The 25,797-nt window shown below is 47.1% G+C and overlaps 1 protein-coding gene across 2 annotated transcripts in view; it reads right to left on the bottom strand.

Annotated features, from left to right (window-relative positions):
* LOC119387141 (TLR4 interactor with leucine rich repeats) overlaps positions 1-25,797 on the bottom strand; it is a 183,700-nt gene that overhangs the window by 10,700 nt on the left and 147,203 nt on the right. For both annotated transcript variants that reach the window (XM_037654449.2, XM_049413385.1), the window contains one exon: positions 17,926-17,978. The gene's annotated coding sequence lies outside the window, so the exon portion shown is untranslated. The remainder of the gene's footprint in view (positions 1-17,925; positions 17,979-25,797) is intronic.

Below are 25,797 nucleotides of genomic sequence, written 5' to 3'. Positions count from 1 at the left end.
GAAACGAGGCAACGGAAGATTAGAGAGTGATAAGGTGCTTTCGGTAGTGTCCACACAATGTGTGAAACACCAAAGATCGGCCACCACCGAGACAAGCGCATGACTCACTGCCGACGCTAACAAAAAAAAAATGTATATATACTTCGCACGTTATACAAGGCGCGCGTCCTGATGAACAAGCTACAACACAAAGACGAAACTATTGATAACAATAGCCCGTTACGGCGTCGAAAACCTTAGATAGAGAGACGGCGAAGAGAGGGGGAAAAGAAATAGCGCTAGACTGACGAGTGTCAGTACAAGAAAGCAACAAACAACCAAAAGCCACCACGCGACCGTAATCGCTTCCGACACCAACGACGCCAATGCCTTCCGGTGCGGAGTCTAAAGTTACCGCCGCAAAGCACGACGATACGAAAGAATAAAAAACAAAAATACACGCGTCGACAACAACCCCCGAGCCTTGCAAAGCCATGCTTATATTAAATTCCTCCTTTTCCTCCCGCTCCTCTATTTTTCTCGTCTCGCGTTGAAAAACTGAACAAAAAGAAAAGCTTCGCAGGCATCGCCTCGGCCGCAAAACGTGTTAGGTTCTTTCTTTCTTGTATCTCTCGGGGAAAAAAAAAAGCTTTTTTCTCTGAATTTCTCCGCTTCGAAGTCGTTTGCGGTGCGAGCCTGCAACGAAGAAAGAAAGAAAGAAAGAAAGAAAGAAGAAAGATAAAGAAAGAAAGAAAGAAAGAAAGAAAGAAAGAAGAAAAGAAAGAAAGAAAGAAAGAAAGAAAGAAAGAAAAAAGAAAGGAAAGAAAGAAAGAAAGCAGATGTATAACACCGACGACGTCCCTCTAGACAACACATCCTGTATAGCAAGCCAACAACGGCAAAATTTCGGCGGCCATTAAGTAGACTCGGACACGCGGCGATCATTTTAAATCCCGCTTGTCGATCAGGTGCACAGCTATTATATTCAGACGCTATTATAAAGCCAAGCGCTTGACGTCATACAGAAACAAGGCCCAAACTAACGCATGCGCGTTTGGCTTGTCGACTATACGCGTACGCAGCTATCGAGTTTCAAAATCAGGGCCACATTATTTTCCGGACACGAAGTTGACAGCTCCGCTCCTACGATTCCCTAGGGGTGTAATAAGCGATAGGAACGCCACGAGCCTTCTCAAAGTACGCGGCGCGAGGATACCTTATACACAAGTCCCCGCGCATTATTACTCGTTCTTTTTCAGCTTGACGATGTGTTGTTTGTACAATTTACGGCCATTGAGAAAATTGCTCGACTAAACGACCACATATACCGTTTCTCGTAGCCTGCGGTCCTGTTACATATTGACTGGATTTTCATTTTTTTTTTCCATGGTTATTTCGCTCATTACCGGAGGCAGTCACTTTATACTCCACGTGTCCCTATAGCTTAGCTGGTCTCTCGATCGATTACGAGAACTCGAAAACACATTCCTTTCGCCTGATGGGATTCGTCAAACTCTAAACAACGACCAAGGTTGTCGCAGTAAACCTATATCGTCCCATGCCTACGGTGATCTACACTCGCACTTTCGAAATCGCCGATATTTCCGGTTAACGAGCACTATAGGAAGTCATCGTTACCCTCTTTTTCAAGCAAGAGTAGTTCCTCCGCCATAGAGGCTCGGTTTCCTTTCGATAACGAGCGATGTTTTTGAAACCGTGTCTGGTAAACTGTGTTCCTCTCAATAAGTTTCTCCCTAAGCTTTTTTTTTTCTTTCTGTCTATTATTTCTCTTTTCTTCAGAAAGTCAGCTAAGTCAACCGGAGACAGTTTCATAGAAAGCTCAAATAACGGAAACATCGACGTATACCAAGCTTTTCGGTTTTATGCAGACAAACTTCGACACTAGTGATAATCCTTGGATGCATCAAGAAAAGAGCCTTGCTAAGGTTGACGAACGAACTAATATTTATTAACCATAAGCCGTAACCAAGTTGTATATATATATATATATATATATATATATATATATATATATAAAATAAATATATATATTCATGTACTTTTCACATTTATGTACTTGTCATCATCAAAAAGAAAAATGCGCACGCAGTAACACACACCAATTCTAAACGACAAAGCCGCATTAAACGTGTCGCGAAGTAATATATGTATACGTTGTTCGGGCACACAGTATTACGCTTAATCTTTCATTTATTTATTTCTTTTTTCAACCAACCGCATCGTCCTGCCACAGCCAAACCTGCTCAGATTTATGACTCTCCCTTTGGTATATTTTCTAATACCGAGGCATCGATTGAAACGCCATCGATCGAAATATGAAAGAAAATCTAAAAGTTTGCACGGGGCGCCTCTGTGGGATTACCACAAGAGGAAAGAGATTCGCGGGGATGGTGGATGCGTGTATGTGAGAGGGAAGAAGAGTGGGAAAGGAGGTAACGGGCCCATTGTGAATTCGAAAACCGCATGCGCCCCTCAGAATCGTTCAGAGAGACCAGCCTCCGAGAACGTCATGGCGAGCGATGCGTAACGAATGGAGGTCTATATTTCATGCCTTTTCCACCGTGCCTTCGCATCCGTGGACTCGCGTTTAGTATGCGTTTCCCATCTGATTCAAGTCCCTACCTCCACCTCTTTCGTCTTCGTTCTCTCGTTTCCTTTCGCATTTATCTTTCTGTACAAAATTTTCCAACTCTGCAAAAACTGCGGGTCAAAGATCTAAGGAAAAAAAAGTAGGAACTTAAGCCAGTGAGAAGTTAGGAACAGTAAATACAAAAAACGCGCTAGCCGACAATGTGTAAATAATGCGTACGTTGAAATAAAGAGCCCTGCACCCCTGATCGGAAAATTCGACTAACATATTTACGCGCTGGGGTCGCCGTTACACACCTTGGCGTTCGATGCGGGGTGCAGCTCAACACAGCGCAGCCGTGAAGCTTTTACACTGCAGTTCATTCAGCGGGGCACAGGCGCGCGCTTTTCTTCGCGTGGATTGCTTGCCGCGCAGTGCTTGCAGCGTTCAGAAGTAAAAAAAAAAAAATATATCTACAAAGAGAAACAAGGAGGCGCATAAAACACGACGTAAAGTATGGAGTAGGTGCGACATGATTTATGAAATGACTCCCCTCCGCGACGTTAACTGTCGGCTTTTATTGGCTTCCGACGAGAAGTTGCGTTTTCAAGACGGGAACTATTACACCGTCGGCGAAAAGTTGAAAGAATACTTGAGAGAGAGAGAGAGAGAGAGAAATAAATGCAGCGCAGTTCATTGCCTGAGAAAGAAAGAAAGAAAGAAAGAAAGAAAGAAAGAAAGAAAGAAAGAAAGAAAGAAAGAAAGAAAGAAAGAAAGAAAGAAAGAAAGAAAGAAAGAAAGGCACGTGCCGGCTGTAAAACTAGGGCATCCATTCGCGACTTGCGTAGCAGTCGAGTGGTGATACTAGTGCTGCAGCGCCGAAACGAGGCGTCAGTCCTCTGCGTAATCAGGATTAGCATCACGTAGTCGCGTTCCACGAAGACAGGGAGGACAAAAAAAAAAAAAAAAAAAAACAGGACGTAATGCGACGCGGCCTCCTAACAGCCACGCGCATGTTTCACACCTCTTTCGTGTTTTTCCCCGAAAGCGTGCTTTGCGCTTGCAGACGAAATGTTTCTTCGTACAGAATGCCATCAACGAAGACAGCGCGCCGTTTTGCTTCCACTTACACAGCACAGCGCTGGTAGATAATCAACTGCACGGCCGTAATTAGCGGTGCCGCCGTTTTTAAAGTATTGCCTCTTTCTTTAAAGCCGCATGCAGTGGTTCGCCCCCTCTTAACTACAGGCCGAGATCGTATCATTACGTTCAGTATAATCGTGACGCGGAGGTGGCCCAATACATTGTAGATATAAGCAGAGTCCTTCAATATTCTCCTGGTCATGAAGCTGTACCGTAACTCTATGAGGGAGCTTTGTGCCATGCAAGCGGAGGCCGCGGGGCGGCGCTGCGTCCATTCTGTTGGCATCGCGCCGACGGCAGCAGAGGTGGCTGCCGGTGTCACTGCGAAATATTGTGGCGTGTTAGCGCGTTCTTTTCGGCCGTATGTTTTTCTCATCTGGGTAATGTGTTGTGCCTGAAGGTCGGTAAGGATGCCGCGTACCTGCTGCGTACTCGGATGTCGATCCGGATACAAGGGAAACGACGAAAAAGTGCCGATGTTCTCGCTTCCTCGAGACACCGAACGGCGGGAAAAGTGGAAACGCGCCATACCGCGACAAGGAACTGGTGGTTTCACACTCGATTCCCCACATGTACGCGTTTGTGAGAAGCACTTTGATGAGAGTGACATCGTTCGCGTGGACCAGTGGATAATCGGAGGTGCTGTCGTGACGTCGCAGCGCGACGTTCCGAAACTGCCGAGGATTTTCGTGGCCTCCCGGCGTATTTGTCAAGCGCGAAAACGTCCAGAGCTCGCCTGCCTAGACAGCAAACGCGTTCTAAGCGTCGTCGGGAACCATCATCAGATGTGGCTACCGTTGAGGCTGCACCGACACTGTGCACGAGCCCCTCTGACACAGCTAGTGCGGAGAAAAACACAGCTAATGAAGGTGAGCATATTGACCGCCTTGACGCACACTTACTCGTTGCATGCCCGTAAAACATGAGTTCGAGGAGTGCAACGTTCGCCGTTTTCTTTTATACAGGCACTGAGGTCACCAAAAACGTGGAGGTGGCATGCCAAACAGACGGAGCTATATGCAGTTCCTCGCAGCTTCAAAAATTGGAAGCACACGTTCGTTGCTTGGAACGGCGACTTCAGCGCTACCAGCTGAAGCTTGCTAGGGTGACAGCGCAAGAGAGGCGCAACCTTCGTCATGCGAGCGAATGATTTCTTTAAAACGTTTATTATACACACAAGATATGTGTTGTGCATGTGTATTAGGGCAAACGTCTCTACTAAATAAAAACATTTGTTTTTGAGTGCTGGTGATCTAATAGGGTTTGAATCTGATGGATCCATAACAAGTTCCTAACCGTCGTGCGTAATAAGCCTGGTTCTTACGTGCTAATTGCATATGTATGAACACCTAATGAAGACCGAGACGCTTACGGGTGCCGGAAATGAAGAAAAATAATTTAGCGGAAGTCACAACTGAAGAGCGCAATAAATACGTACTCACGAGAGATGATCATTTTTTGCGTTACGTGTTGACGCCGCCGACGTGGGACACCGACGATCAATTTTCGCGTTTGATGAGGCATGTAAGGCTTTCGCCCTGACAGTAAAAACAGTAAAGAAGGATTGGGAAAACTACACATTACTGCATGAGCAAGTGAAGTTTAAACGCGGCACTGCACCGTAGTGATAAATGAACGCGAAATAAAACACGAAAACCTGGGGAAAGCCCTGTGAAATATCCCTCGATCATCGTTAATTTTCAAAGAACTAATTCATTCAAACTGGCTCTTGGTTCTTTAAATAGGAGGCTATATTGCGATATTTTCGTATACAACCACGTATAGCCTGAAAGATTTGATATGCACGATAAAAAGTTGCAACCACTGCGTTTTCGCGACGCGCGAAGATCCGCCAGAGTCCTTGAAGGACTGCGTATCATCCACAAAGTTCCCCTAGATTCTTCAGAAAAAAAAAAAAAACTGCGTTTATAGTAGTAGTATATCGCGCACAGCGGAAGCAGCATGCGTTTGTTGCCATCGAATTTCTAGCTTCAAGGCCTCATTCGACGCTAAATTGCACTGTATTAGACAGTCCCCGAATTTCCGTGAGGGTAACATCACTCTGAAGATGTACTAAACGTTCGCGGGTACTTTCAATCACGTTTAGCAGTTCCGACGGCCGCCGTACAACTTCAGCGCCGGTGCCGCTCCGATGCCCACGCACGGGCGAGGGCGCCCCTAGCGGCTGCTCCTGTCCCTATATCAAACTTTCGCGGGAGCTTCATGACCAGGAGAAGTATTGAAGGACTCTGATATAAGTCTTCACGAATGCGACTAGGCGATACAAAGTCCCGATAACGTGGGCGCGGCATATAGTACTGCCTATAAATCCTTGCATGCAGGAAAGCTGTAGACTGCAGTAAAGGTAAATACGGCAATGTCCCGCCGGTGCAACGCAAGAAACGCCCCGCTAGGCGCAGCGAAATTTATCAACGAAGGGGTGCCTCCGTGACTACCGTAAGTTAACGCAATATTCGTGGTTCGAACCGTTACCAAGCTATACGCTTCGGCATGCGCTAGAGAAGCGGGCTAACGTGATTTTCGTTAACCCGAGGTCAAAAGAAACAACATCGGCATCATGGAAAGTAATTTTACGCGCGGTGTGCTGAAATGCAATATCTTACGCTCGGCCGCCGATGTCTTGAACAAGCAGGAAGTTTCTTAAATGAAAGTACTCTTGTTTCCTCTTCGCTTCCTTTCGCGCTGTTTCTGTTTTTTTTTTTTTTTTTTTGTTTTTTATGTAAAAAAAGTCATTCTCTTCCATTCTCCTTTCCTTGCAGATGCCGCTCGCGTGTAAACACAAAACTAGAAAAACCGCTTACTTTAACAAGAAAACATCCTTTCATCTATATTGCATTAGTATGCGGAAGCGTCTCGGTGACTCACGTTTCTTTTTCTAGAACTTTTTTCCTGTCCTCTACTAAATGTTAATTAAAAAGCAAAAGAACACCGGCCTTCACTTCCACGTGCATAACAAGAGAGCCGGAAATGCAGTATGTCCATGCTAAGTCAATTGTAACACTAAGCCGAGCAGCGTGTGAAGAGGTGGAAACATCAGAAACGGAGCACGCATTATTAAAGCATTTCCTGTAGTCATCAACGAGCAGACGCGAAAAAAAAGCCCTGCTTTTTCAAGCATTCACGACTGATTCTTCTAGTGAGTACCACAACGCTAAGATAACTCACTATATGAATGAGACGATTGCGCGAATAGTAGAATACTAACACCAGGTACATCAGCAAGGAATCGTACAGCCTATGTAAAAAGCATATGTATGCTTTTTTACCATGGCTGTGCAGAGTATAGACGTACAGTCTTTGCTCTGCTCCTTTATCTTATTCCTCGGTCGACTTTCTGGTGTGGCATCCGCAGCGCTCATAACATTGATGATCCCCTTGTGGTGTCTACCGGATACGTTTTCATAACGCAGGACGTTAATACTATCGCGTGTCACGGAAATATTTCGTCAGGAGCCTACAACGTGCCTGGCGTCCGCAGTCCCCGACTTGTTTAGCATAAGAATGTACATTTCGAAATGTGTGGCATTAAAACTGTCTCTAATTCCTCCTATACGCATGCAGAGTCTCAACGACTTAATCGACGACTGTGTTTCATCAACCTCATAAACATCAGCCGCCAATATTTTTCAGTTGCTTAACGAAAAACAAAAGAAGAAATTCAGGACAAAGTATGAGATTCCCTTACTCGAGGAAGCTGAATGCGAAAGGAGAAGAATCGTCGACGCTATTAAAATAAAATAACGCGACGAGCCCGTTTTCCTTATTGCTGCTGCTGAAGCCCGCTGCAACGAGTTCCCGAGTACCCCCGATGCGACAGGCAGCCGCCTCGTACAAGGGCAAACATCCGCAGGTTATTGCGAGCACCACAGTCGAATGCGCTTTTGTTACGCACCCGAAACTAGTTAGCTGAAGCTGCGCCACCCGCTGTACCGTGTGCTTACCTCGTTACATGACGTCGCCGCCGCCACGCCGTTTACGTCGAAGAGAAATAAAGGGGGAGGCGCTTCGGCGTTGAAAGCCTCGCCATGTGTGCCTTTCATTATACCTGCGTTTGGGAACCTCGGAAACTCGGGCATCTCATCCCTTTTCATCTCATTCTCTATTTTCGTTCTCCTTTCTCTCTCTATTCAATACAGCGGAAGACTTACAGAGGAGTCGTTAGCTCCCAGAGTCTGAGCCAGCGCTCGCGCAAAGTCAAAAGACAAACAGGTAAGAAGAGAGCCGAGCGCGCGCCTCGTTTTCGTTCTTGCTCGTCGAACAATCTCCCGCTGGGGAGCACCCGACGCCCTCCTTCACCACATCCTCCGACACCGCTAGTTTGCCGCCAATGTGGAGAAAGCAGCCACGCGCAAGAAAGCAATGCGCAAAGTGCAACGAGACGGGACAGAGGAAGGCTAAGAAGAAGGAAGAGCGCTTTCCGCCGCTGAAAAGCGGGCCGATCAGCTTTCGTTCATTAGCCCGAATTAAGAGCAGGCAATCCCTTCAACGAACCTCTTCCTGAGCGCCGCCGCGCCAAGGAGAAGCAAGCGAGCACACGCAAAGGGGCGGAGAAACGGGAGCTGGAAAAAGCAGGTACAGCGAGAAGCTGGCGAGAAACCCAAATGGAAACCTAAGCTGCAGCTAATGGCGGCCTCTGGGAGATGGAAGCACAAACGAGACTGCGCGAGTCGCGATAAAGAACTCGTCGGCACGTTGCGAGATCATGAGCCCCCAGCTCCTCAGAAACGACTATACGGCATCGAAAGAGAAGTTCGCGGCCCACCCATGCCCACTGATTCGTAGGCAGGTTCCACTCCTATAGGAGCTGATACATAGCGAAACGCATGCGATTACAAATGTCCATCCTGACCTAATTACCCTCTTTTATGTGTTTTGTGAACGTCTGTATACAACGAACACCTCTACAACGACATTCACCTGTACAGCGAAGCAACTTAGGCATTCGTGACGTCTGATTTGCATACGGTGAGCTCACGCCACGCTGCCTCCATTTGCGTTCATCCGAACAGTGAAGCTATGATAGCGAAGCAATGTATAAGGCAACTGCATGACGTAAGGTCCGTACTTCTATCGGTCACGTCCATTACCGTAGGCAAGAAACCAAACCAATATTGTTTCACGCGTGCACAGAAGACATGAATGCATCTGACTCGATCACCGTGGACATTCGCTGTCACAATGGTGCGAAGAATAGCGTGCTTATTAAGTTCCACGACCACCGTCCGAAATGTTGACGTAATGCCACCTCAAACACTATGTAAGCGGAAAGACAGCGCACACGAAGGCGCTGGCCCCTTTGGTCAGCTTAGACCTTGAGCAACCGTAGGTTATATATACATGATGGCGAACGGGACCGCCTATGCTCTTCGCCTTGAGCAGCGTTAGCGGATGCAGCAGCCAAGCCTGGCGGAACAGGTGCTCAGCTGTAATGCGTATATGTCTTTAAATATTTATTTAAACGATACTGTGACGCGCATGCTTAACGTCATACGAAACAGCAGAAGCGCGTCACGTCAGACTGAAAAATTAATGTTGACAAAAAGCAGCACTGTGTTTGAAGTGCAGTAACGTGAGGGCTATATTTTACCTTAAGTACTCCACCGAAGCATATATGAGACTGGCGTAAGAAAGTACCTCGGTTGCTGTACTTTTCTCTCAATAGGAAACGCTGTTACATATGCCAATGTCATTGCGTGTGAGTCCTCAAAGACCGGTGCAACGACTACTCTGTGAGTTATACGGTCGACTACGTACACTGATTGAAATATAGAACGTTGATATCCTTATATCTGAACATTTTGCACACCTATGGTAAAACACACCGCAGAATTACACCCTCTAAATGTAACCGACAGCTATAAAGGACACTTCCAGAGGTAAACTGACAAAATAGTGTCAACACTATTTCGTGACAAAATAATGTGCGACATATAGTGTGAACTGACAAAAGTAATTCTTATTTAGCGCTACTTTCACTTCGTGCACTCGAAAACTACATGTTTCGGCTAAACTATAGGAAAATTGCTGTAAGTGCAGGCTCATATACGCAGAGCGTATAGGCTCTGCCAGTTATAGAGGAGGCACTGGCTCTGCGTATATGGGCGCTCTGGGATACAACGCTCTGCGATACAACGCAGAGTGTTGTATCGTGAAGATCATCGCATTAGTTTGATTCTGTGGGACTCTTCAACTTTAATTTAAGTCCAAGAACTCAAAGGTTGTTCAATTCCGGCCATATTAGAATGGGTTCGCCTCTGCCGAAAATCTAATAGAAAGTCGTACTCAATCTGCCAGGTAAGCATGTATATTGTTGGGTATCGGGTGTCTCAGCTCGCGGCGCTTCTGCGCAGAGCTGATAGACGGAGCGGACAAGGCGACGGTGAGTGAAGGCAAATTTATATACATATAAACAGAGGCGTTACATATTCGGCACTGGGGTCGACAGCTTATGGGGCTCGCACTGAGGGGCGACGACGACCCGGGATTTCTTCGTTCGCTGTCTCCCTCTCCGCGCAGCTTGGTTCTTTTATAGCCCTGGTCGATTCCTTGCATCAGCCCGTAGTTCGAAGCCTCCGATCAGGAACCGCCGTTGGTCGCTGGCTGGAATCGGATCCGTGGATGAGAGGGCTTGCCGCACGTTGCATGAGAAATTGCCGTCGGTTGCGTCAGACGCATCGCAGGAGCTGCCGGGGGTTGCATGAGACTCCCGCCTGGGCTGGCACCCGTTTGCATCAGGCAGTATATCGATGTTGACACCACTTGCGTCAGACGTTCTCCCAGCTTGAATTTGAATGCCTTGCCGAAGCAAGGAAGTTTGGGTTGGGAGCCCTGGCATAACAATATACAGGCACACGACAATGCACGCCGACAAGAGGACGAGGGAAAACGCGGATTCAGCGATTAAGACTAAGGACACCCAGCTTTTTCGCTCATTCTGTACACTATAAATGTGCGCGGTGAGAGGAAAGGTAAGAATATTAGACTCCCCAAAGCGAAGCGAAATAAAATAAAAAATAAACTGAACAGAGCGTGGTCGACAATGCGGAAGAAGTTTTCTAATGAAGAGCATATTGTTCCATGAACAGTTCCGCCGAGTAAACCCTTCTCGGGCACACTAAGAACGCGCCGAAGGTAGTAAACGAGCCAAAACAAACAGCAGTCAAGCAGTCAGCACATGCTGCTCTTCAGACAGAGAATAAACGGAGAGTTCGTTGCCCAGCAAAATGAAAGCGCGAACGAAAAAGAAAAAAAAAGAAAGGCAAACGCTAAAGGCTCTGAGAAAAGCATAGCAAAGATAAATATTATGTATTCGCAAAGAGTGGCCCCTAAGAGCGCCAAGCACAGGCAGCCAGTTTAAAGTCGTAGTTTATACTGCTAAACTGCAAGACGCTAGCAAGATTGAACGCAAGTAGGAAAGAGCGCAGAGGGGCGCGGAAGGAGAAGGTTAAGACGAGGATGGGCGAGTTCGCAGAACCACAACTCCATGTAACAACATAATGAAGCCAGTGAGTAGATTCATGAAGCCTGGCTTGAGAGGCAAAGAGCTGGCGGGGAGGGAAGGAGCACTTCCAGAGCCTTGTTGGGTCCGATCTCTCCGGGGGACCCTACGGCCGTTTATCCAAATCACGTTAGGCCGAAATTAAGTTGTCTGTGCCGCCCCTGCAGCGCTCCGCGAGGCGGCTACAGCAGCAGCAACACTTTGCCCTTTGCTGTTTGCTATTCACAAACTCCGCCTAAGGCCCCAGGGAAAGCCAAACTGTAGCGACGGGCCGTTTTTGTATCACAACGCAAGGCGGCTAGAAGGAATTACTTCTTTTTTTTTTTTCTTCCACCACGAGCGAATGAAAGATGCGCTCCAAGGACGGCATGAAGTGACTACGACCTCGCAAACCCACGCACCGCATCTTTGATAGTTTTAAAGGCGTATAATGCAATATTTCTGTTGTTTAGAAAACTGGGAAGTCTTGGTATACGCTCGTTTAGCGAACGATGCGCAACCAATAATCGCGTGTAAATAGGCAATATCCTACGATGCCGTAGCAGGAACTGTCCAAGATAATTGCGCAAGAGCAAGCTCGTTTACATCGTAATTATGAAACTCACGTCATTAGTCTAGCGCAAGACTAAGCGCTCCAGCATAGGTTTATGAGAAAAGTCAGAAGTTTGTCGGTTCCAACAGATTGTGTATATGCTCTCCAATATTGGAGGTTCAGATTAGGAGTCTTTGGCCCAATTGGGTCGAGTCCCTGTAACTTCCCGTCTGATTTTTAAAGAGTATGCAATGGCTCTTCAGTATTAAATGCAGCTGCAGCTTTAAATTCCATCTCTTATACACAAAATTGCCGTGGGGACAGCACCAAACTTGGTACGATTCCCCGTACACGTTACTTACCGGCGCATAAAAACCGTGGATGGCACGCGTACTACAAACATTCCTTCCTCACCTATGGCTGCCATAGTATCTTATCGACCTTCTGTCACCACTCCTTGTATTGGTTCAATTCTCAGGACATGAGTTCGTGAGTAGACTATAGTATAAACAACAGCATAAAAGGAGCACGCTGACACGTTTACGAGCACAGGACGATACCTTGGCGTCCCCCCGTCCTTCATCTATCTATCTATCTGCTCTGTCGTTGCCTAAAATTGGCGCGTGCAGCGGCGGCGTCCGACATAACAGGAAAAGTGGAGCCAACAGAGTCGGAGCGGTGACGATCGTAGTCGGGACTGCGAGCACGTCAAGAAGCCCCCGGATGGTTGATAAACAAGTGAGGCCGGCTCGAGAGCGCGCACCGCAGAAGCCCGAATATCAGCATCGTGCGGGTGGGGCGAGCTGTAGCCTGCAGCTTACTGCAGGTCCCGCATGGCCGGCGTTTATAAATACACGCGCGTGTATAGGCAAGTAGAGAGAGGAGACGATCACTGGTCGACCCGAGGAGCAGATGCCGCGGCGATGGGTTCATGACGCTGGCCAGACGCGCGGCGCACGCTTATATACTGCGCGTAGACAAACATGCCGTTCCAAGTACGAAGGGAGCGGCGGGTTACTGGAACGGCCGGGAGCTCTTCGAGGTTATAGGACGCGTGCTTCAAGAAGCCCGGATGCCCAATTTGCGTAATATTCCGAGAGTGGTAGTGGTTGTATAGCGTTACGCGGCGCCTCGTAACCAGTATGACTTGGCTGGATGTTCTTTTATACGCGGAGGTTGCGAGAGTCGGCAATGTTGGTGGATGACACGGCGTCGTGCAATCGATGGGAGTCTGAAGTGTATTACCATGTCTTACGAAAAGCGGCTCAAAATCCGCGCATACGTACGCCCCTCGAGTGTAACTACATTTCAGAGATGTTGCCTGGGCAGTGTTGCAAAATCGAACTCACTAAAACCTCGTCAGACGTCGCACTCTCAGCACAGAGGGACTGAGATCACCGGCCGCGAACAAGGACGATGTATTAACGAGGTGAGAATAACGCAAGCGTTAGACTGGACGTTAATATCTTGTTACACATTTAAACGAATTATTTCCGCAATCAACGCATCTAGGTATCTAATTTTTTCTTACAGCTTGCGATGACTTACTGGATGGGCATTATTAGCCACTCGGCAGCTATCTGAATGTCTCACGTAAGTCCTTCTTTCACATAGGCTTGTTGCGCTGACGTGTGTTTTCAAATTTCTGTCGCAGTTATTTCCATTCTTAATATATATTGTCAAGTATCTGGCAGCCTAAAAGGACAATGTACTTCATTTTTACCGATTAGGAACTATGATAGGCTCAAAAGAGACGCCGTCAGAAATGTATGACGTCACAGAAAATGGGGTGGGAACGTCAAGGTAGCATTGCCACCTACATCTTATTTCGTGCTTTCTCGCTTGCCAAGTGTTTTTGCGCATCAAGAATGGCGCAAGCCGGAGCGTTTCGCGTTGCTAAAGAGTAATCTACCAGAACGAGAAAAAATACTTTTCAGTTGAGTGTCTCTTTAAACATCCGAGATACCGTAGAAACGGGCGAAAAAGAAATTTCTTGAAACCTTTCTTCACAAGAAGCCCCCACTGTGACATTTCAAATTCAAGTGAACTGTCATTACCTAACGAAAAGAAGCATTCGCGCCGTAAGCTTCTATGCCACCGCCAGTAAGCGCGCAGTCGGAGCACCTGGATGTTCGCTCAGTTTTCGAAAGCATTGTTTCCCCTACGCATCAGCAGCGGAAAAAAAAAAAAAAAAGCATTCGCTATGCCTAACAGGCCGTGCATCCGCAAATTCAGAACAGGTGAAATGGGAACGTTATTCGACGCTTTCAATGTGACATGAGCACTTGTAAAGGATTTACAGCTGCTAATCCGCTTTTCGCGACTTAAAATAGTCGCGAATATCGCGAGCGCCTAGCGAGGAAACAAGAGAAGTTTTTTCACAGTTTTGGGGGCAGGCTTGAAAGAGTTCGTGCCGTTCGCGCACTTCCCGCGTTCATTTATTTTTATTCTCTGCCTCACTCCGATGTTGTCTCGTGTAATCCCCAGGCGACAGAAAAGCGCCTCGGCGTCAAGCTTCCAAACACGCAAGAGCCATCACGTACGTTTCGTCCAATCCTTTGAAAGGCACCAGCGACGAGTTCTCCCCCAAGTGTATCGCCCTACCTGACCACTATCTGAACGAGACTTTGAATTATAAAAGAGCGGATCCGCTGAAAAGTGCTTCGAGTTGGGGTTACATTACAATCGGCTACCCGTGTTCTGGTTAAGCGGCGCAACCAAGCAGTGCGAGTTTCCGCGAGTTGTATGTAACGCCAGTGCACCCGGCGGCTCTCTTTGTTATGCCTCGGCAACGCTTGCTCACCGGAAGATTACAATGAGAGCCCGTAAGCTGAGAACCTTTAAAACGAAAGCAAGCGAACGAAGGATGGGGAAGCTTCCTGGTTATACGTCGAAACCGAGTCCATTTCTTCGATAAACACGGCTTTTCCGGGTCGTCTGCGGTATAGAATTCGTGAGACGCCGCCAGACAAAAAAGTTCCCGCTTCAGTGAACAACTGCGAATCCGCATCATAGTTATGTATACCTGAATCGGTAGCCTCTGAACTTTTCCACGCCTAGTGGTTTTCCGCTCATACGGGTCTGTTGTTGAAAAATATATATTATTTAGGCGCGGCTGAAAGCCAGAAGCTCAACTTTGCCGAACGGAGCCTCCGGGATGATAGACGTCCGCTCCTGTACTATTGCAGGCGTATATTTCTTTTCTGTGTTAATATTTTTGCCAGATGGAAGTCGAGCAACAGGCATGTCGAATAACGAGAGCATCGCAGAATTTTATGATATGCATAATTCAGTGTAAGTCTGCGTATGCTCATATAACGGCAAGCTTTACCAACATTTGGCATTGTCTTAAGTGGCAAAAAAAAGAAAAAAAACGGGGGGGGGGAGGGGGTAGCCACGATATTCGCTGTAGGATATGTGCGTGCGCGAGCAGCCGGTTCTCTAAGTTAGGCAGCCGGTAATGCGACCGCAGTGAGGAAGCGACGTTTACGTTTCACGGCGTCTATAGTGCCGCCGGCATGTTAATAATGCATAGATTGCATATGCGTCTAGAATGCAGTTGTACATCGCACACGGCTAGGCTAAACGAAAATTCGTAAGTCCTACGAGTGCAAAATTTCTAGCGAGCGTGTGATACAGAAGTTGGGCAAGCCGCACTACAAACTCACCACTGGTGGACTGAAAATCAGGAGAGGATCAGACGAGCGGCAAACACCGATTAAGATTTCTGGACCGACGTAACCAATAATTCAGGGAGACTTTATTGAATCATCGGGATCATAATCATCATCAGCTTGACTACGCCCACTGTAGGGCACTGGCCTCTCTCATGTTCCGCCAATCAAAATGGTCCTGTGCTTGCTGCTGCCTCGTTATACCCGCAAACTTCTTAATCTCATCTGCCCACCTAACTTTCTGTCCCCCCCTTGCGCGTTTGCCTTCTCTTGGTATCCAGTCAGTTACTCTTATTTCGGGATTAACCCAGTGCTAAACACCGGCGCCGCACGTTTCTGCTGCGCTGGTTAACGATCTGTACGGAGTGCTTAGGCGGCGATTCTTTCCTAGTTATAATTATTAATGTACACAGTAATTAATAATCTGTGCATTCAGCATTAACGAGCTCTCTCGTGCTTAGAACAGAAAAAAAAGAAAAAAAACAAAGTTTGAAAATTTCGATGCATTCGGAATCTAAGGTTCTTGGGTATAAATTTAAAGAGCGAAAAAGAAAGTAGAAAAGAGCTTTAAGCGACATTTTTTTTTTTTCCTGCAAATGCTGGGCCCAGGAAGTTGAGCGGACCGACCGGCCAGTCAAGCTTTGTTCTGCTGACTCAATTAGAACTGGCTCTTGGTGTTCGAGTGGTTCCGGCTAGACTGTCGAAACAATGATGAGCTATCTGTCAGGTTAATTTTTGTTGCTACAGCTTTTCAGTGAACCGAGCCAGCTATAACCATTTTTAGCTTTCGACGGAAACACATACATAAAAGATAGATAAAGAAATCCTTTCGGATACATTTTTGTGCTGTGCCTGCGGCCATAGGCGTGCGCACGGATGGGGGCAGGGGGGTGCCCCCCCCCAATCACTTAAGAGGGGGGGCGCAAAATCTACCGCGCACATTGACCCTTCTAGTTACCTAATAGGGGGGGGGGGGAGCGCAAGTTCTGCCCCTTACATTGACTTAGTAGGGTGGAGGGGTGCTGCAATGAACCTTTGCCCCCCCCCCTTCCCCCCCCCCCGATGGGGAACCCTCCGCACGCCTATGCTTGCGGCAGCCCATTTTCTTCATTCTGAATAGGCGGGCTGTATTTGCACGAGAAATCTGAATCCCCCTGCGGCTAGCCTGATTAAAATATCTAATGAACATCTTTTTTTTTTCTTTACGGCGAATGATTCCAGTATAAAATCAAACTCGAGCAAAGTTGAAACAATGCCTGCTTAAGAGTCTCACAGGACTAGCACAACTTTCGAGGTATCCGCCCCCAAAAGCTGTGGAAGAATGCACTGGTGATATCTCAAAAGGAGAACCTAACGAATGTTCTTTGGGAAATTATTAAGTGGAACGGCCACGTTTCTGTGGCACACTTTAAGTTTGAGTATCCCTTATTGTGGGGCAAGTGTGACCTTCTCCGCTAAACAATCGTGATTAATGTTGCATTTCAGACATTGTCCCTAGCGCGAACAGTAAAAAGAGTTAATTAGCAAGTCGCAATAATCAGCAGCCTCCTCACTGTGATTTGTACAGCAAGTAAATTTTCCCCTTCCATAAATCCGCTTGGAAACGAAACGAAACAGAAGCTATCAGTTATACTCCATTTCTAAAATTGCTGACAAATGAAAAAGAGAACTACAGAAGACGAATTTACAAAGCTTTTGCGTTCGTAAATGATTTTTTTTTCATATTCAAAGATCACCTTCGATAATGCAACAGAATCGACTGAATTTTTTTTTTGTGTTATATATATATATATATATATATATATATATATATATATATATATATATATATATATATATATATATATATATATATATATATATATATATATATATATATCGCTCTTAATTGTATTCAATTAAGTCACTGTGCTAATTCGCGATTTCAGAATGCTGACTCATGTAACGCCTTATTAAAATTAATAGACGAGCCACCAGCAAAGCATCAACTTCACAAGTTTCAGCGTTTGTCCTACCATGACTACGACTACTAAAATTTTTGAATAACTCAAACTTTAAATTGTCGTTTACGAACGGTAAGTAAGGAACGCACGCTCGACGTTTATGATCTCTTGTTTATGAGAGTTGAACATACTTTCCCGTCAGTAAAATTTACAGCGAGTGAGCGCCCACTAAATCACGTAGTTCAAGTTCATTAATAATGCCATTTGCACAGGCATTTCTCACAGCGCTGAAAACAAACGTCGGGATTACAACTTCCCATAAGAGCTAGAAAAAAGCAGTCTTTATCCTTTACTTTTCACTCTTCTTTTTTTTTTATGTATCACCTTTTTCGTGTCTCTGAGTTGATGACTTATAGTCACGTTCATGAACAAGAAATCAGATGGATTCACTCTTTTGGTTATGTATAACCTTATTTTTTTATTTTCGTGTCTCTGAGTTGATGATTTATAGTCATGTTCACGAACAAGGAATCAAATGGACTCACCGAAACAGTACTTTCTCGCCAGCAATGGAGGCTCCAGTCGCCCCCAAGGTCATCTGTTGAGTGTTAAGAGGAAAGAAAGAAGCGTTAGCATGACGCCAGAACATTCGTCTTCATTTCAAAAACTGAAGGGCCACGTCATTTTTTTTTATCCAGTTCATCTGAACGTTGAACGGTTGCAACAAATTCACAGAAAGCTTGGCAATTCTTCTTCTTTTTTTTGATAGTCAGAAGGGCTTCAGAGACTAGCTAGGACTGGAAGCTTTCCAAATACGACAGTGCACGAAAGAGTGGCAAATTCAGAGCGCAGGATCCGAATATGGAGCGAGGAGAATGACACACGAGCGGAGAGCCCACTGAAAAAAAAGGGAAGAACAGGAAAATTGGCGCCATTACCGGATCGTCTCTTCACGCGCGAGCCGGTAGACCTGTAGAGGCCGACGACAGTCTCAAGAGGCCATTGTCATCGTCCCATTTTTCCTACCTGCTCCGACGGACGAGCGACGCCGCGTTTCGGGCCATTATTGAGCTTCTTGTTTCTAGTTTCTAACGGCACGGAGCAGCTCAGCCTCGCTGAAGCTGAACGTTACGTGCAAATACAAGAGGCGGCGCCACGCCCGGAAGTTCCTTAAAACTAGGTTCAACCCGAACTGTCTTTTCCGGTTTCACGTCCCTTGATCGCCCTTTTCTTTCTCTTCCTTCGGTTTCGGCCTTATTGTAGAGTTGCTGCAGCGACCCCTTCGCCGTCACTTATGTTGCATAGCGTCGCTGCTTACACGCTTCACGCCGTGTTCTTCACAAGCAGCGACCCCTTGGCTCGACCCGCCTCGTGTATAGTGTACGGCAGACGGTTATTTTCCGACGAGGCGACGGCGCGCCGCTCTGAACAATGGGTCGGCTGCACGGAGGATGCGCGCTCTTTTGCGTCGATGATTTATAGGCGTTCGGAGACAACGGCATACGGGGCACGAGACTCGAGACTAAGCGCAAGTGAGTGAGGGCGCGTGGCGGCTAAGGGGAGAAGGAAGAAATTTCCTGCTGAGTCTCTAACACCGAGCTAGACGAGCGCGTGCGGGAGTTCCGGCCGCGTTTTATTATGCACGAGCACGGAGCCAGCCACAACCACGCAAGAAAGCGCGCGTTATGACGGGGACCCCGCCGAAGGTTTTCGGCTACCGGCGGGGGCGGAGAGAGTGCGCGACACGACTTGTATGACCTATAGATGTAACAGCGCCGCTCGCCTGAGGAAGCCAGGCCATGCGCGCTAGCGTATACGAAGCTCAATGAAGTCGAAGCACGCAGCGAACATTTTGGGGGGTGATGGGAGCCGTAACAAGCTGGGAGGGGAACCGCCGGGCAATTAATCTAGATACAGGCTCTGATTATAGCGCGGCTCGCCTAAGCGTCAGACCAAGCGTAGGGCACGACCTGTTAAAGAACAAATAAAAACGTTTCAAGGGTTACCGACAGGCGGAAAGCGCTCGCGTTTAAGGGCAGACTGATAAACTGGTCTCGGAGATACTGAATTACTGCACACGGTTTTGGAGCGCACAGGGCTGTGTGACCGACACCTCATTTAACGTGATGCTGTTCGTTCGCGAACTCGCTAATTTCCGTCGGTCGTTCCTCTAATCATATCTTTGGCCACGTATGGTGATATTAAAGCGCCCACGACCGAAGCCGGTTTCGAAATGACAGCGTTTAACAACCCGTTACAATGCACCGATAGATCGCAAGTTATGCAGAGACGAGATGTTGAAAGGGTAGAGCGGTTAGTCAACGCCGTGCCAACGCCACCTGGTGTTGGGCGTGAACCTACCGTGCAAAGAGCGAGAGGGGAAATTTGATATGAAGAATGTACATGAGCGCACGCAAACACGACTGCACAAATACAGATTATTAACCAGCAGGCATGCAGGTGCAGATGCTTAACAACCCAAGATATGTGTACTGTTCCCGTCAGGCGTGTAGGGGGGGGGGGGGCAAAGGTTCATCGCAGCGCCCCCCCCCCCTACTAAGCCAATGTATGGGGCAGGTTTTGCGGCCTCCCTCCCCTCTTAGGTGACTAGAAGGGTCAATGTACGGGGCAGATTTCGCGCCCCCCCTCTTATGTGATTAGGGAGGGCGGCCCCGCCCTGCCTCCCCCCCCCCTCCCCCCGTGCGCACGCCCATGGTTCCCGTACGCTGAAATGTTTAGAAGAAAGAAATATGTATGCAGTTCTGATGAAGATAGAATAAAACATAAAGTAACGAATAGAAGCTGTAAAGTGCGAGCACTATAGCACCGGAATATTGCATGAGTGAGGTTGTACGTAACTATACACATGTCATATAGGTAAATACTTCTTCAGACCAACACGGGTGAATCAGTTGAGTTAGTTATCGTGCTTGCGAAGCCCAGCAAACTGTAGAATTGTACCAATAAGTGTCAAATGAGCAGTCAGCATTAAACTTTATATGTGCATGTTCGTTAAACTTTTATCGCCTACCACTTTGTCGTTGTAGTATGGCAGAATGAGGGGTCGACGCACCAATACGGTGTCGGTTATGCTACTTGGTTCTTGAACAGGTAATACATAATATGTACAAGTAAAAAAAGCACGCATTTATGTTCACATTCAGGTGCTCCAAAATACTCGCGAAAGCTTCACGCTATATTGCCAATTTCCCTTTCTTAACCCTTCCGCCCCCTTGCGGGATTTCGCAGTACTCATTTGCAATATTTTGTGTTCATGTGCTTCGAGTTGTCGATTAATTCGTATTCGCGCTGCCTATTGCTAGCCTTCTGGTTAGCTCATTTAGTAGAGCGACCACCCCGGAAAGGCGCTGGTCCTGGGTTCGACCCCCGAACCAGGACGAATTTTTCGACAACTAAGAAGTTTCTTTGTGAGAAATCCGCATGGATTTTTCTGTGGGTTTGTGCTTTCATCGGGTGGTTGCCAATTTTCCTTTTTTTTTTTTTAACCTTTCCACCACCTTGCGGGGTTCCGCAGAACTCATTTACAATATATTGACTAATTCAATCTATCGGACACGCCTTACCGCGCCAAAATATAGCACACCTTACAAACCGAATCCTATGAGGTATATGCACTACCATCGGCATCAATATTACGCGCCCGATTAAGCACGTGCGCCGAGAGCGCAGGAAGTCCGTTATATCGATTAGCCACTTTTCATCGGATATTCCACTCCAGTTCAAAGCAAACCTGCCGTCCGTACTTCTTCCACGTCACTAAGGCCCTCGTCGGTGCAAATTAATCTTGCTTACGCCGAATCGGCTGCAAGAATGAAGCGTCAAAAATAAAACAAGCCGCCAAGCTGAAACTGAAATTCACATTCGAAAAGAAAGAAAACAAATAGCAAAGGCTTTTAGAGCTGGCGCAAAGGCTTTTAGAGCTGGGCCTGGCGTTGACGCGCCGCCGGTATCTCTCCGATTTTAATTATCGTTAACAACGCTACGCGAGAGCTGAACATAAACAAATTACGATAACAACCCAGCAGAAGCTCTACTGTCTGACAGTGTTGATCTAGATCGCTTTGATGTTGATGAATGTCGATATACGCGTCAGCTTAACCAGAAACAAGCTAGCCCGCCGACCCCCGCGTGCGAGACCACGTCGTTTCGAAACTCTGAACACACCAGACGCTCTCGTTTTTTAAGCAGTTTTCTTTTTTCTTATATTCTTTTTTTGGAGGGGTGCTTGCGTACACGGCACAGGCCGCCGAGTTGACGAGGCAGAACGGTCGAAGCGCGATCTTCGATAGGGCAAGCCAAGACGGGGGCATGGATTTATCTCCAGCAACGCCGCGTTATTAATTAGCCCACGTCCGCGGTGACACTGCACCGCCGACGGAGGAACCTCTACGGCTGAGAGCGGTGGAGAGGACTTGAACGGCGGCTGCGAAGAGTATAGGGAAACGAGGCTGCCGGTTGCCGTTATATAGGGTAGACGCGCGCCATACATTATCGGTCGGGCATGACAAATTACAAGACGCAGTGTTCCGACATCACGCTTCGGTGAACGGGCGAGACCCAAGTAGTCCTCGTTCGGTTCCGGCACTTTGCAGCCATGCCCCGAACTGCCGAGAGTCGAGGGATGCGGCGTTATACATAGACTGTGATCGAAGCCCCGCATCGTGATAGGAGCGGCGGCCATCGCGCGGTGCGGTCTAATAAACGTTCGCGCCCCGCCGGTCGTAACACTGAAAGTCGACGCCGACGTCAGCCAAAAAGCACCGGCACCATCGACCCTTGCAAGACGCGTTCACAAAAGTGCGACCTGACGGTATACGCGATTGTTTCTTGGTCGAGATTATATATGGAGACCTACAGGAGCTCAATGTTGAAGTTGGTGTGAGGTTATGGCTCGTTTCTTTTTCTGGGCTATCGAGGGCAATTGGAGCGTTCGAAGGAGAATACGACACTGTGGACGTGACGTCGCTTCAATTAAAATCTGTGCAATGGCATCCGAAAATGGCCTTGAAAATAACGAACAAAGCGACGCCGGGTTAATGTTTTGTATCATAAGGCGCCATACTGCGCCAAAGCACACCACGTACTGTGTGAGCAACGCATGCACTCTGCTTCCGAACTTTGCAACCGTGCAAACCTACAAGCCTTAGAACTTAGAACTAAGTATGACCGTTTGAAATTTCTATTCCTCATTATTCGTAGTCAGGTTAAAATTAACTCATTAGATTTCTTTGAAATTTCTCCAGATCCGCGCTCTAGACACAAACACACTTTATATATACAGCCACCAGCCACCCGAAACGACGCATTTAAATACAGCTTCTTTCCTAGGGCAATTAAAGAATGGAATGAACTACCAAACACAGTCGCGATGTCTTCCTCTATCACAGCGTTTTCTGCAGCTTTAGAATCGCTTATTTTCTCCGAAATAGATGCGTCATAGTATTTTTTTGTTTTTTTTATTCCTATAATTCACGATGTCAATGTATATTGCCTCTCGCTTTGTTAATTGTTGTTTTCAATGCGCAGAATGCAAGTGCACATGCCTGTGTTTAATTTTGTCTTTTAGTGTAAGTGCCTGTGTTCGCTGTATGTCTCTATTTTGTAACGTATTTCATGACCATTTCTTCTTTCTTTTTTTTTTTTTGCTTGAATTTCAGCATTTATGTGTATGCTATTTCATTGTATGTGTTTTCCACTCCTGTAAAAACCCCAGCTTGGGGTTGACAGTATTAATAAACAAACAAACAAACAAACAAACAAACAAACTGGTAAAATTAATTAATAGTACTTGGAAGAAACATGGCGTTTCTTGCTTATAAGTGAAGGTGTAGAGATACTAAATGTAGGCATGTTGGCGACATAATGAACCGAATTGTTCTTGATTTTCTATTCCCTTTTGCTAGAAGAATGAAAAGAGAGAGGAGAGGCCGCCTTTCGAGATGAGTACCCATAGAATACCGAGTGCCAGATGAGGGTACCCCTCTCCCATTTAGAAAAAAGGGTGCGTACCCTGCGGCACTGGAAATCGGACACCAACTTCGTAGGGAAATAGAACACTAAGAGAGGAGAAAGCCCGAAATGAAAAGGGTAAAGGCAAAATCACGTCTCTCGTGTTTCAACAGACGTCTGCGATAGCGCGCAAGACTTCGCGAAAACGATGACCGTTTCTTGCGACGAACCTAAGAGGCAAGCCTGTAGCAAGGAACTTTTTTTCGGGAGGGGGGGGGGGGGGGGCACTTGCTGAAAACATTGACCATTTGAGAGAAATATCTATTTTTATTATTTATTTTGGTAAAAACACCTACTTCACCAAAATTCTAGCCCCCCCCCCCCCCCCCCCCCCCCCCCCCCGGCTACGGACCTGCTAAGAGGGCACCATCGTAAATGCACGTTGAATTCCCGTGCCCCACAATCATCTTCACCACCTGCCCCTTGCACACCTTACAATACGCCACCATCCAATGAAAACTTACGTAATTGCGATATCACTCACTCGCACTCACCCTCCCTTTCGTCCCTAATGTCTCGCACGTACAGTGTTTCTGAACGCGCTCAAAAGTGTGCACCCTTGCGCAACATTTCAACTGTAACATCGTTCGATCTGGTTCGCGCACAGTGCCGGCGCGCTGGTAATTGGATGAAAATGTTCTGAACGGTGCACGCGACCTTTTAACGGAAACCCAGATACACTCGCCGGCTCGGGAATATAATCTTGCGAAAGAGATCACACGAGGTCATGCTACAGCGCAGCGCTATACGCGACGAACTATATACAGCGTTCGCCGCGTGTCTAGACAGTGACGAGTCTACCAGAACAAATTTAACTGCCACCATCGCAGCTCCTCGGCAACATCTCCAACTGTTGGGTTCGCCGAAGAAGTTACACGCAAGCGAACAAGTGTCGCTTCACACTCCGCGCCTACCATCCTCGCATCGATCGATCGACCCTCGCCGAGGGCAGAGTATACAAGATATTGCGAAAGCCTTTCCTCACTTTTAATGAGTACAGGCACCCCGTGCTCAGCCGAGTGTGGACCGCGAACGTTTTAAGTTATTTTGATGACCTCTCTGTTCGCAGCAGAAGTGCCGTTATCGGGACGGAAAGTTTGCGGCGCGATCCGCGCAAGGGAAAAGTGTACGAAGTTGACTATAGCTCGATGGAGCTGCGAAAAGCATTAGGCAACAATACGCGATACAGCGGCGCGTCTTGTTTGCGTAAGCGGAGTCGTTAAGCTAGCATAGCTAATCCTTAACACAGCCCGTATAGGCTGCAGGAATGTGGCACGAAGGTCGAGTTGCCAGATATTCCGCGGAGAAAGAATGAAAGCGAGAAAGAAAAAGAACATTGCAAGCACGCCAGTCGCCTGCAGACAGGAAAGTTCGCTCGGCTTTCGACCGCGCTGCTTCTTTCAGTGCGCAATCAAGCCACGGTACACCTACTAATTACTCGCACGGTTACGTCCAATCGACGCGCTCCCAAGTTCGCTATACTCTCTCCTTTCTCCTCGCTCTCGTTCTGGCGTTTCGACTTTCGGCTCTCACTCTTTTTCACGCTCTTCTTCGCACTGCGTGCGTGCGTGTGTGTGTGTGTGTGTGTGTGTGTGTGTGTGTGTGTGTGTGTGTGTGTGTGTGTGTGTGTGTGTGTGTGGTGTGTGTGTGTGTGTGTGTGTGTGTGTGTGTGTGTGTGCGTGCGTGCGTGCGTGCGCGTGCGTGCGTGTGCGTGTGTGTGTGTGTGGTGTGTGTGTGTGTGTGTGTGTGTGTGGTGTGTGTGTGTGTGTGTGTGGTGTGTGTGTGTGTGTGTGTGTGTGTGTGTGTGGATAGGCGCACGCGCGTGTGTGTGAATTCTTAGCTCACTCATTTTAAAGAAAGGATAAATTGCGTGCCAGGGTTAACGCGAATGCAAGTGAGGACTCGAGTCGAAACTTCATTAACGCTTTAAATTACTATATCTCGTCACTAAAGTAGCTAATATCCTGGCACACTTTAGTGCACTTACTTATCTCGAAAACACGAGATAATGCAAACTCATCCGTGCTTAAGTGCCTCGAACTAAGATGGACAGCATAAAAATTTTAAGCAACATAAGCCAGATGAGTTCGAAACAGCGGACTACTAGAGAAAAATCTCGCATCTTCAACCTGCTTTGATCGCGTGGCAATGCGAGGGTTTCTTTCCGCGTCATAAATCACCGGATTCACTTGGAGTGCCGTTTGCAAAACGGCGTAGCATTCAGAAAAGACGCCAGAAGTCATGATTCTTCGAGAATGCTTCGCGTGATGAAGGAGCAAGGGAAGCGTACATGCTTATACTGTAAAAATCGACACAGAAGTATTGGACGTATAGGGATGCACTTGTGAAAATCGGAGCAACCTACATTTCGCAGCTTTATAACCACT

Source organism: Rhipicephalus sanguineus, chromosome 3 (genome assembly GCF_013339695.2).
Source record: "Rhipicephalus sanguineus isolate Rsan-2018 chromosome 3, BIME_Rsan_1.4, whole genome shotgun sequence".
Taxonomy (NCBI): domain Eukaryota; kingdom Metazoa; phylum Arthropoda; class Arachnida; order Ixodida; family Ixodidae; genus Rhipicephalus; species Rhipicephalus sanguineus.
Note: the sequence above shows the minus strand (reverse complement) of the source record. Positions and strands in the feature narration are given on the sequence as shown.